General features: G+C 50.7%; 1 long non-coding RNA gene across 1 annotated transcript in view; it reads left to right on the top strand.

Annotated features, from left to right (window-relative positions):
* The first annotated feature begins 5,305 nt into the window (after positions 1 to 5,305).
* Positions 5,306 to 9,151, top strand: part of LOC141154746 (uncharacterized) — a 43,940-nt gene continuing 40,094 nt past the window's right edge. The window contains exon 1 of the long non-coding RNA XR_012247470.1: positions 5,306 to 5,546. This is a non-coding gene — a long non-coding RNA (uncharacterized lncRNA). The remainder of the gene's footprint in view (positions 5,547 to 9,151) is intronic.

Raw genomic sequence — 9,151 nt, 5'->3', positions numbered from 1 at the left:
TGGAACTGAGCTCAGTTAGCTGCATGCACTACACACATCCCATTTCCGAGGAACAGACCAACGGTACTCCCACTTAGAAATGTGCAGGTACGACCGAGTCTGTTCCTGGCTGGAGTGGGAGGGGGGTGGTACATCCCAGTAGTGTAGGGGCAGATAGGGGGAGCAGCCTGGGTAAAGATAGGAGCTCATTGGGTGCTGGTCACCTGAGCTCACACATAGAGGGAGTATATAAGGTGGGCACCATCTAAGATCAGGGTCAGTCAGTCAGCCACAGTCAGTCAGTCAGTCTGTGAGAAGTAAGTCTTTGCAGAGCAGTGGAAGAGAGCAGAAGAGCAGAGCAGCCCCAGCCCAAGAGTGAGAGAGGAGAGCAAGAAAGACCCAGAGGGGGAGAAAGAAGGAACTCTGAGACCCCAAATACAACCACAGGGTGAAGAGTTGGCAACAGGGTACCGGATCCCAAACTGGTGGGGGCTACAGCATACCTCAGCCAGAGACCGGAGGCCGTGGGCAGCATCTGCCACGGCCACCCACCATATCCACCCAGAAGGCAGACCACGCATAGGGTCAGGGAACCCAGAGGCAAGGGTTCGCCAACAGAAGGCCCGAGGGAGCCGGACTTAGGTGGATCCCTGGTGGGGAAGGCCAGAGACGAGGACAGGACAGAAAGGGAGCTCAGAACCACGCTCCAGAACTACTTGGGGGTTGGCCGAGTCCAGGACCTGGTGGACGCAGCACGGCTCGGGTGGTCACTCAAGGCCGGAGTGACCGGAACATCTGCAGTAAGTAAAGAACCCTGAACTGCACAACCCGACTCTGACTCTCATTACCATCATCCCTGCACCTCCACAACCACCATCCTCTGCACCTGACCCCCTGAGGCTATACCCCTCCCGTTGGGGGTTATACTACCTAAGCTGCACAAACACCATCAGCCTCAGCGGACCCTGCTGCAGCGGCGGCCGTAGTGACCGCAATTCAACGGGTGGCGTAGTCGACATAAAGAACTTTAGTAACATCAGTAAGGACTGCCACACACTGAGCTTGACACCCTGGGCACGGACCGGGTCACAGCCACTCGGAGACTACAACCCCCATCTGATCCGGCTCCGGGTATTCCCCTAAAGAATATGGCCCAGGGGGCGCGTCAACTTTGGCGTAGTCGGCAGGATTACGTGCCCGCAACACTCGGGTACTGCGTGCCTGAAGAAAAGAACAAGTTTACCTCAAAAAGAAGTCTCCCGCCGGTCCCGGAGGGTCCCCGCCATCGGACTCCATCACAGATCGATTCCCGCCGGTTGTCCGCCATTAACAGCTTTTTCCCGCCATCTGCAGAGTTTCCCGCCACTGGGAGACGATTCCCGCCATTTCCAAAGGTTTCCCGCCTTGGAAGAGCGGACGCCATTATGGGCGTGCCAGAGGGTGGTAAGAGGCCGCCTCCCATCGTGGGCCAGGACCAAAAATGGCGCCAAAAGTGGAAACCGCCCCCACCAACAGAGACTGTGATGCTAGAGGTGTCTGTCAGCGTGAAAGAACTGCCCCTGGAGCTGACAATCACCAAGTGGCCCCGGGACCGCCCTCGAAGTGGGAGGACTGAGAACAAGAGAACAAAGATGGGTGTCGCCTGGAGCAGTCTGGAGAGAGCGCACCCGGAGACAAGACGTCTGGAAGAGAGTCCAGAGAGAGCCTACCCGGAGATGGAGGGAGAGCCAGGCAGCACCGACCCAGCGGTCAGGAGCCTGATGCGGGCCGCTACTCCAGGCAGCACCGACCCAGTGGTCAGGAGCCTGTTGCCGGTCGCCACTCCAGAAGGCCTGCTGGAGATAACGGGAGAAGAGCAGAGCAGCACCGACCCGTTGGCCAGGAGCCTGCTAGAAGCAACGACCCCACTAGGCTTAGTGGAGGTCCTAACACAGCTCCCCCGAGATCGGGAGTGTGCACAGACTGCGCTGGAGGGCCTCGCACGGAGGATGGCCCGGGTGCAGCGAGAGACGTTAGCAGAATGGAGCCGTGAGATGGCCCAGCAGACAAGAACCCGTCAGCGGAGCACGCCACCCGAGACGAGGAGACAGACCGCCTCTGAGGATGGCGCAGGAGGACTGAAGGCCGGAGACGGCGCCGAGAAGGGAGCCGAACGAAAGGAGGCAGGTAAAGGGGACGTCTCTACCCCAAACCGGGAAACCGCGTACCTGCCCCAGCTCCCCGTCGCAGAGCCCGAAGTACCCCCTGCCGTGCCCGTAACCGCAACGTCACCGCCACAGACTAGGCCTCAACCGGAAGCCGCAGCCGCGACCCCTGTGACGTCACACGCCTCGACCCCGAGCGTGACCAAGCAGGAAGTACCACCAGCCTGGTCGCAAGGCCTAGTACCCCCGGGCGCCGCAATACCAACAGCGCCCCCTAGCTCCGCGGAGCCACCGGCCTGGTCGCAGGGCCAAGTAGCCCAGGGCGCCGCCGTCCTTACGGTGCCCTTCACTTTCCAGGTGCCCCAGGCCTGGCCGCAAGGCCTGGGCAACCCGGGCGCCACCACCACCGCGCCCATAAAACCAAGAGTGCCGCATCTGGGAGAAGATCTGTTCGCCCAACACACATGGCCGGACAGGCAGCCCTTTGTCTGGCCCAGGGAGTACTACGAACAAGAGCTCCAAAAGAGGGCAAGGCCCATGTGTGAGCCCCTGATCCCGGCTCCGAAGCCCGTAAAAAGGACCTCGCCCCCGCTAGAGGAGGCACAGTTTGAGTGGGACCCCACCGGAGAAGATCTCATGGGGTTCACTCAGGAGACTCGGGCAGCCGCAGCGGAGCGTGCAGAGTGCTGCCGCCAGCAGCTCGAGGTCTTTGAGAGGGAGCGGAGAGAGAGGCGGGTCCGGGAACAACGAGCACAGATAAGGAGCGCGGAGCAGAAGAGCCGGACCAGGAGGAATCCCCGTGCAGCACATGGTCCCCCTTCCACCGGGACTGTGCGGGTCTGAATCTGAAACTGAAACTGTCCACAAAGAAAGAGCAGGAGGACGCCGTCGTTGAGTACGGTAGTAAAGAGACTGTATATAGTTGCCCGTCGGGGCACAGTGAACCGTTGCTGCTAATATAGTCCCCGTTGGGACCAGAGAACTGAACTGTTAACCCGTGTGTCCCCATTCCCACTGACCGAGGACTGAGAGCGGTCATCCCTTTCCTAATACCTGGCCGAGGACTGAGAGCGGCCATATCCCTTTGTATATAGTTGCGCTTCCTAAAGCGCCCCCTACCGGTTTTATAGGAAACCATTTTCTTTAAGAGACTGTCGCACTTTACCCGGTCACAAGTTGCACCGTGACCGGAGGTACCAGAAGACAAGAATGTTTCTAATGAAAAGTTTTTATGAAAAGTTTTATATGATGTTTTATTATGTTGTTTATGCAAAAAAAATTGTATGTTTGGTGTTTTTTACCTCTTACAGCCCGAGGACGTGCTGTGATTTACCAGGGGGGAATGTAGCACCCTGAGGATTCGGCTGCTACAGGGGTATTGCACCTCAACCCAGAGGTGTGGTATTCCACTCCCGGGTAAGGATGGAGTGTGGAACTGAGCTCAGTTAGCTGCATGCACTACACACATCCCATTTCCGAGGAACAGACCAACGGTACTCCCACTTAGAAATGTGCAGGTACGACCGAGTCTGTTCCTGGCTGGAGTGGGAGGGGGGTGGTACATCCCAGTAGTGTAGGGGCAGATAGGGGGAGCAGCCTGGGTAAAGATAGGAGCTCATTGGGTGCTGGTCACCTGAGCTCACACATAGAGGGAGTATATAAGGTGGGCACCATCTAAGATCAGGGTCAGTCAGTCAGCCACAGTCAGTCAGTCAGTCTGTGAGAAGTAAGTCTTTGCAGAGCAGTGGAAGAGAGCAGAAGAGCAGAGCAGCCCCAGCCCAAGAGTGAGAGAGGAGAGCAAGAAAGACCCAGAGGGGGAGAAAGAAGGAACTCTGAGACCCCAAATACAACCACAGGGTGAAGAGTTGGCAACAGGGTACCGGATCCCAAACTGGTGGGGGCTACAGCATACCTCAGCCAGAGACCGGAGGCCGTGGGCAGCATCTGCCACGGCCACCCACCATATCCACCCAGAAGGCAGACCACGCATAGGGTCAGGGAACCCAGAGGCAAGGGTTCGCCAACAGAAGGCCCGAGGGAGCCGGACTTAGGTGGATCCCTGGTGGGGAAGGCCAGAGACGAGGACAGGACAGAAAGGGAGCTCAGAACCACGCTCCAGAACTACTTGGGGGTTGGCCGAGTCCAGGACCTGGTGGACGCAGCACGGCTCGGGTGGTCACTCAAGGCCGGAGTGACCGGAACATCTGCAGTAAGTAAAGAACCCTGAACTGCACAACCCGACTCTGACTCTCATTACCATCATCCCTGCACCTCCACAACCACCATCCTCTGCACCTGACCCCCTGAGGCTATACCCCTCCCGTTGGGGGTTATACTACCTAAGCTGCACAAACACCATCAGCCTCAGCGGACCCTGCTGCAGCGGCGGCCGTAGTGACCGCAATTCAACGGGTGGCGTAGTCGACATAAAGAACTTTAGTAACATCAGTAAGGACTGCCACACACTGAGCTTGACACCCTGGGCACGGACCGGGTCACAGCCACTCGGAGACTACAACCCCCATCTGATCCGGCTCCGGGTATTCCCCTAAAGAATATGGCCCAGGGGGCGCGTCACCGGGACCATATCAATGTGAACTCCTCTCTAAGAGACATATATCTGCTTGTGTCTGGGATAATAAGATCCTGCTGCAATTAAAACCGCCTGTGGCTAACGTGGCTACCAGGTATACATGAATTGGCCAATTTATGCGCTAAGATTTCTCATTTATTTCTATTTTCTACAGCAGCAATGCTTTTCAAATTTCATATATTTCATGTTTGCATACTTAGCGTTACAGTGTGCTGCTTTGTTTGTTAGTTAGAAAATTAGGATAGCCTGAAATCCACAAGAGATAAATCATTCTCCATTCTTGGTCAGAAAGACCACAGAGATCCACTCTAATCATCTGGAAATAGTTTTGACATTTATTCTAGAATTGTAGTTATGTGCTGTTTGTATACTGAGGAAAACTATGTGAGTAATGAGAAGTCTTATGCAAACATGAAGTGTGAATATGCTGCAATACAGGAACAAATATTCTGCCAATGTAAACAGATAGCTTATCTACTGGAAAAATGTCAAGCAACTCTAGCAAGCACAGAGTTTTGGGAGGAACCTGTATAGTAAGGCCTCTGCAAGTAGTATAGTTACTTTTACTAGCTTAGCTCCTGGAGGCTGCAGTACCTGTTGGTCAGGGGTGACAGGGTTAACTGTAGGGCTGACCCATAGTTGGGGAGGAGTAATAGGGACTAGTGTGTTAGTTCCTGCTTTTGTAGTTAGTTGTTAGTGAGCTGGAGACAAGAAAGAACACCCTCAGAGGAAAGTGATCATCATTGGGTGTGTATGTGGGAAGAGACCGGGAAAAGGGAGCAAGTTTCAGCAATAGATCTTCAGTGGCGGCAGTGTTCTTCCTTAAGCAGGCAAGTCAGGGCACTTACAGCAAGAGACTTTAAGGAATGTTGTTGGTGCTAGCCAGACCTGGAATTTGCTGTGAAGTAAGGCAGAGTCAGCTAGCCTGGAGGCACATTTAGTAAGGTTGTAGCCGGTGGAGCTCCCATATGTTTTGAGGAAGTGTAGTTAGGGTGCAGTGGTCAGAGGGAAACACATTGACCCATGTGACCCTGTACCTGGAAAATGGAATTACCGACTTTATTCTGCTGTTCATCTGTAACAGTCACCACAAGTAATGTGCCGCCGTGCATAACCACCAAGAATGTACCTCAGCATTGTGCAAAAGAAAACTGCAAGCTTACTTTTTTCTACCCTCTGTACATAAGTTTGATTATCAGTAAAAGGGCTTTATTTTTACCAACTTGTCTGGTGCCCTTATCGTGGGTTTAAAAGGGTCAGGCGCCACACAAATCGTGACAGAGCTGAACCTAAAGGTGTCCACAGCAGAAATACCACCACACACAAACGCAGCCAGGACCCCATTTTTATGTAGCGTGCCGGGGCACGGAAGACGAGTAACTCGCTCATGGCAACCACGTTGCATTTGGACAAAACTTCAACTTGCCCAGCATCTCCATTTCAATGGAATCTGCATCCTCAAGTTGCAGATACTATTGAATACAATGGGGGTGGAGGGAGCTTTCGTCTCTCTCTTGCACCATTCAACCTGTGCATCTGAGTCACTATTATGTCACGAGATCGCTCTTGCTCCATTGTACCTTAGTCCACACACTGCATAGAGTGGGCAAAGCATTGCGAAAATGGGTCGAGGCGAGTACTGTTTTTATCATTGTCAGTCAGTACTTGTGGGGGGCATCATACTGTGTGGGGGGCTGTGGGGCCTCATACTGTGTGGAAGGGCTGTGGGAATATCATTCTGTGTGGGGGATATTTTAATGTGTGAGGGAGCTGTGGAGAACACCATACTGTGTGGGAAGGCTTTGGGGATATAATTCTGTGTGTGGGTGGGGCAGTGGGTTACATCTTACTGTGTGGGGGTTTGTGTGGGAACGTCATACTATGTGTGGGGGCATCGTACAGTGTAAAGGGAAACTGGTGGTTATCGTACTGTGCGGGGGCAATCATACTCTGTGGCGGGCTGTGAGTGCCATCATACTGCACGTGAAGGACTTTGGGGATATCAGATGTGGGGTCATCATAGTGTGTGCTGAGGCATTATTCTTTGTGGGGGAGAGCTGTTGATCAAGGTACATCTATACTTATATACACTTAAAGGAGTTGTCTGGTTTAAAACTACAAGTCTGCAGTCATTCTATGTGACTGCAGACTTGTAAATCCTCAAAATGTTCGCTGTGAGAATTCTCCAGTGTCAGCGCCTAAAACGGTTGCATACTGTCAGCCACAATCAGAATAGATGGGTGCGGCCTAGCTTAATGCAAGTGTATTGAGTGAGGCCAGAAACAGTCTAGTTGAATTGTGACCAGGAATATGCATATCGTATACTTGTGGTCACGTGACCACCCGCATCCAGTGCTGACACTGGAGAATCCTCACAGCGCGCACTTATTTCTGCTTCATATTAAGCAATAAAAACTAATATATAATAATGCTATTCAGCAAAATTAAGTTTAGCATGTTAGTTGGGTCCTCCACAACAGTCATGATCTCCCATATGGCCCCTTGGGAAAATGAACTGCCCACCTTGGCAGATCTAGGATAACTAGAACTGCACTGATAAGCGTATGAAATAGGGGAGGAAACAGTGGAAAATTATTAGGTTGCCCAACTTGCTAAGTACAGTTTGGTTCTTCTCAGGTTCCTGTGGTCTTTGAGGTCATGGGGATATGATCTAAGTCCCTTTTTCAAGCAGACATCAAGGCAACTGAGGACATTGCATATATGACAGACCACATTATAATCATCTTGATTTGTGAACAACTTACTGAAGTCATTATCTTTCCTTGTTAGTTCAATATCAGTGCTTAGATATTTTCAGATTGCACAAGCCTTTCATTTTATTGCATGCAAAGTAGGTGTGAACTGATTGCTATAGTTTTGTATTTTAAAGGGGTATTCTAGCAACAAAAACTTAGCACCTCTCCACATGGAAGGTGATAACTTCTAGATCTGTGCCATTTAGACCATTGAGATCCCTATTGATCGCCAGAACGGGGCACTTTTGACTCCATTTGAAAGGAGCAGCCAAACGTTTTTAGAATCAAACAAATTTTGGTTTTCACAAAGTTTACAGCTTAATTTTTTACAGTGAAAAACTGGAATAACTCTAGATTGTTAAGAAAAGCGATCAGAAGGATTGCAAAAAAATTGCAAAGTCATTCCTTCCCTTGAAAAGTAACTGAATCACAAAAAACATTTCCACTGAATTTCAGCCCTGCTACAAAATGACCTGCTTACATAATTTCAGTGATCTTCTCTTTAGCTCAAGATAAAGTATCAACGAGGACAAGGCAGATGATGAGCAGCATAGTGGCTCAGTGGTCAGCACTGTTGCTTTGCAACACTGGGTTCAAATTCCACCAAGGACACCATTTGCAAGGAGTTTGTATGTTCTCTCCTTGTTTTCGTGGATTTCCTCGAGGTACTCCGGTTTCTTCCCTCATGCCAAAGACATACTGGTAGGGAATTTAGATTGTTGTTCCCAATTTTGGACAGCGATGCTGGTGTCTAGAGCGCTGTGGAATTAATGGTGCTATATAAGAGAGTTAAATACATAAATTATATCATTCTGACATAGTGATTGGATTATAAGAGCAGACTAGTTTCTTTAAAAGGGGGCTGGTGCTTGAAATCATTGTCTTTTTCTGCTAACCATGGTTACCTCCAAGGAAGCAGATTGCCCTCAACTATTTATCGAATCATCAAAAACATAATATAGAGAGGTTCAATTGCTGTGAAGAAAGCTTCAGGGCACCCAAAAGTCCAGCAAGTGCAAAGAATTTCTCCTAAAGAGGATTCAGCTACAGGATTGGTTCAACGCCAGTGCAGAGCTTGCTCCGAAATGGCAGCAAGTAGGTGTCTGTGCATCTGCACTCACAGTTATGCAAAGGCTTCTGTAGGCTGACATGGTGTCAAGAAAGGCAGCAAAGAAGCCACTTATCGCCAAGAAAAACATCAAGGACAGTCTATATTCTGCAGGAAGTACATGGACTGTAGACAACTGGGGTAAAGTTATTGTCTTTGGTGAAGCCCCCTTCAGACGTTTTGTGGCATCTCAAAGAAATTATTGTTCAGAGAAGAAAAGGTGAGGGCTACCATGAGTCCAATCAATATTGAAGCCACCTGAGACTATTCATGTGTGAAGTTGCTTCTCATTCAGAGGAGTGGGCTCATTCACAATTTTGCATAAGAACAATGCCATGAATAAATAATGGTATCTAAACATCATTCAAGAGCAACTAAGTGGCTCAGTGAACAAAACATTTAAATTTTGTGTCCCCAGATTTCAGTCCTTTTGAGAACCCGTGGTCAGTCATCAAAAAGTGGGTGGACAAACAAAACAGAAATAAACTCCAAGCACTGATTAGACAAGAATGGGTTGCCATCAGCCAGGATTTGGCCCAGAAGCTGATATCCAGCATTCTGGGACGAATTA

This window comes from Phyllobates terribilis, unplaced genomic scaffold, assembly GCF_046119375.1.
Source record: "Phyllobates terribilis strain yellow unplaced genomic scaffold, ASM4611937v1 Scaffold_7__3_contigs__length_470593459, whole genome shotgun sequence".
Lineage (NCBI taxonomy): Eukaryota > Metazoa > Chordata > Amphibia > Anura > Dendrobatidae > Phyllobates > Phyllobates terribilis.
This window is presented reverse-complemented; position numbering and strand designations above follow the sequence as displayed.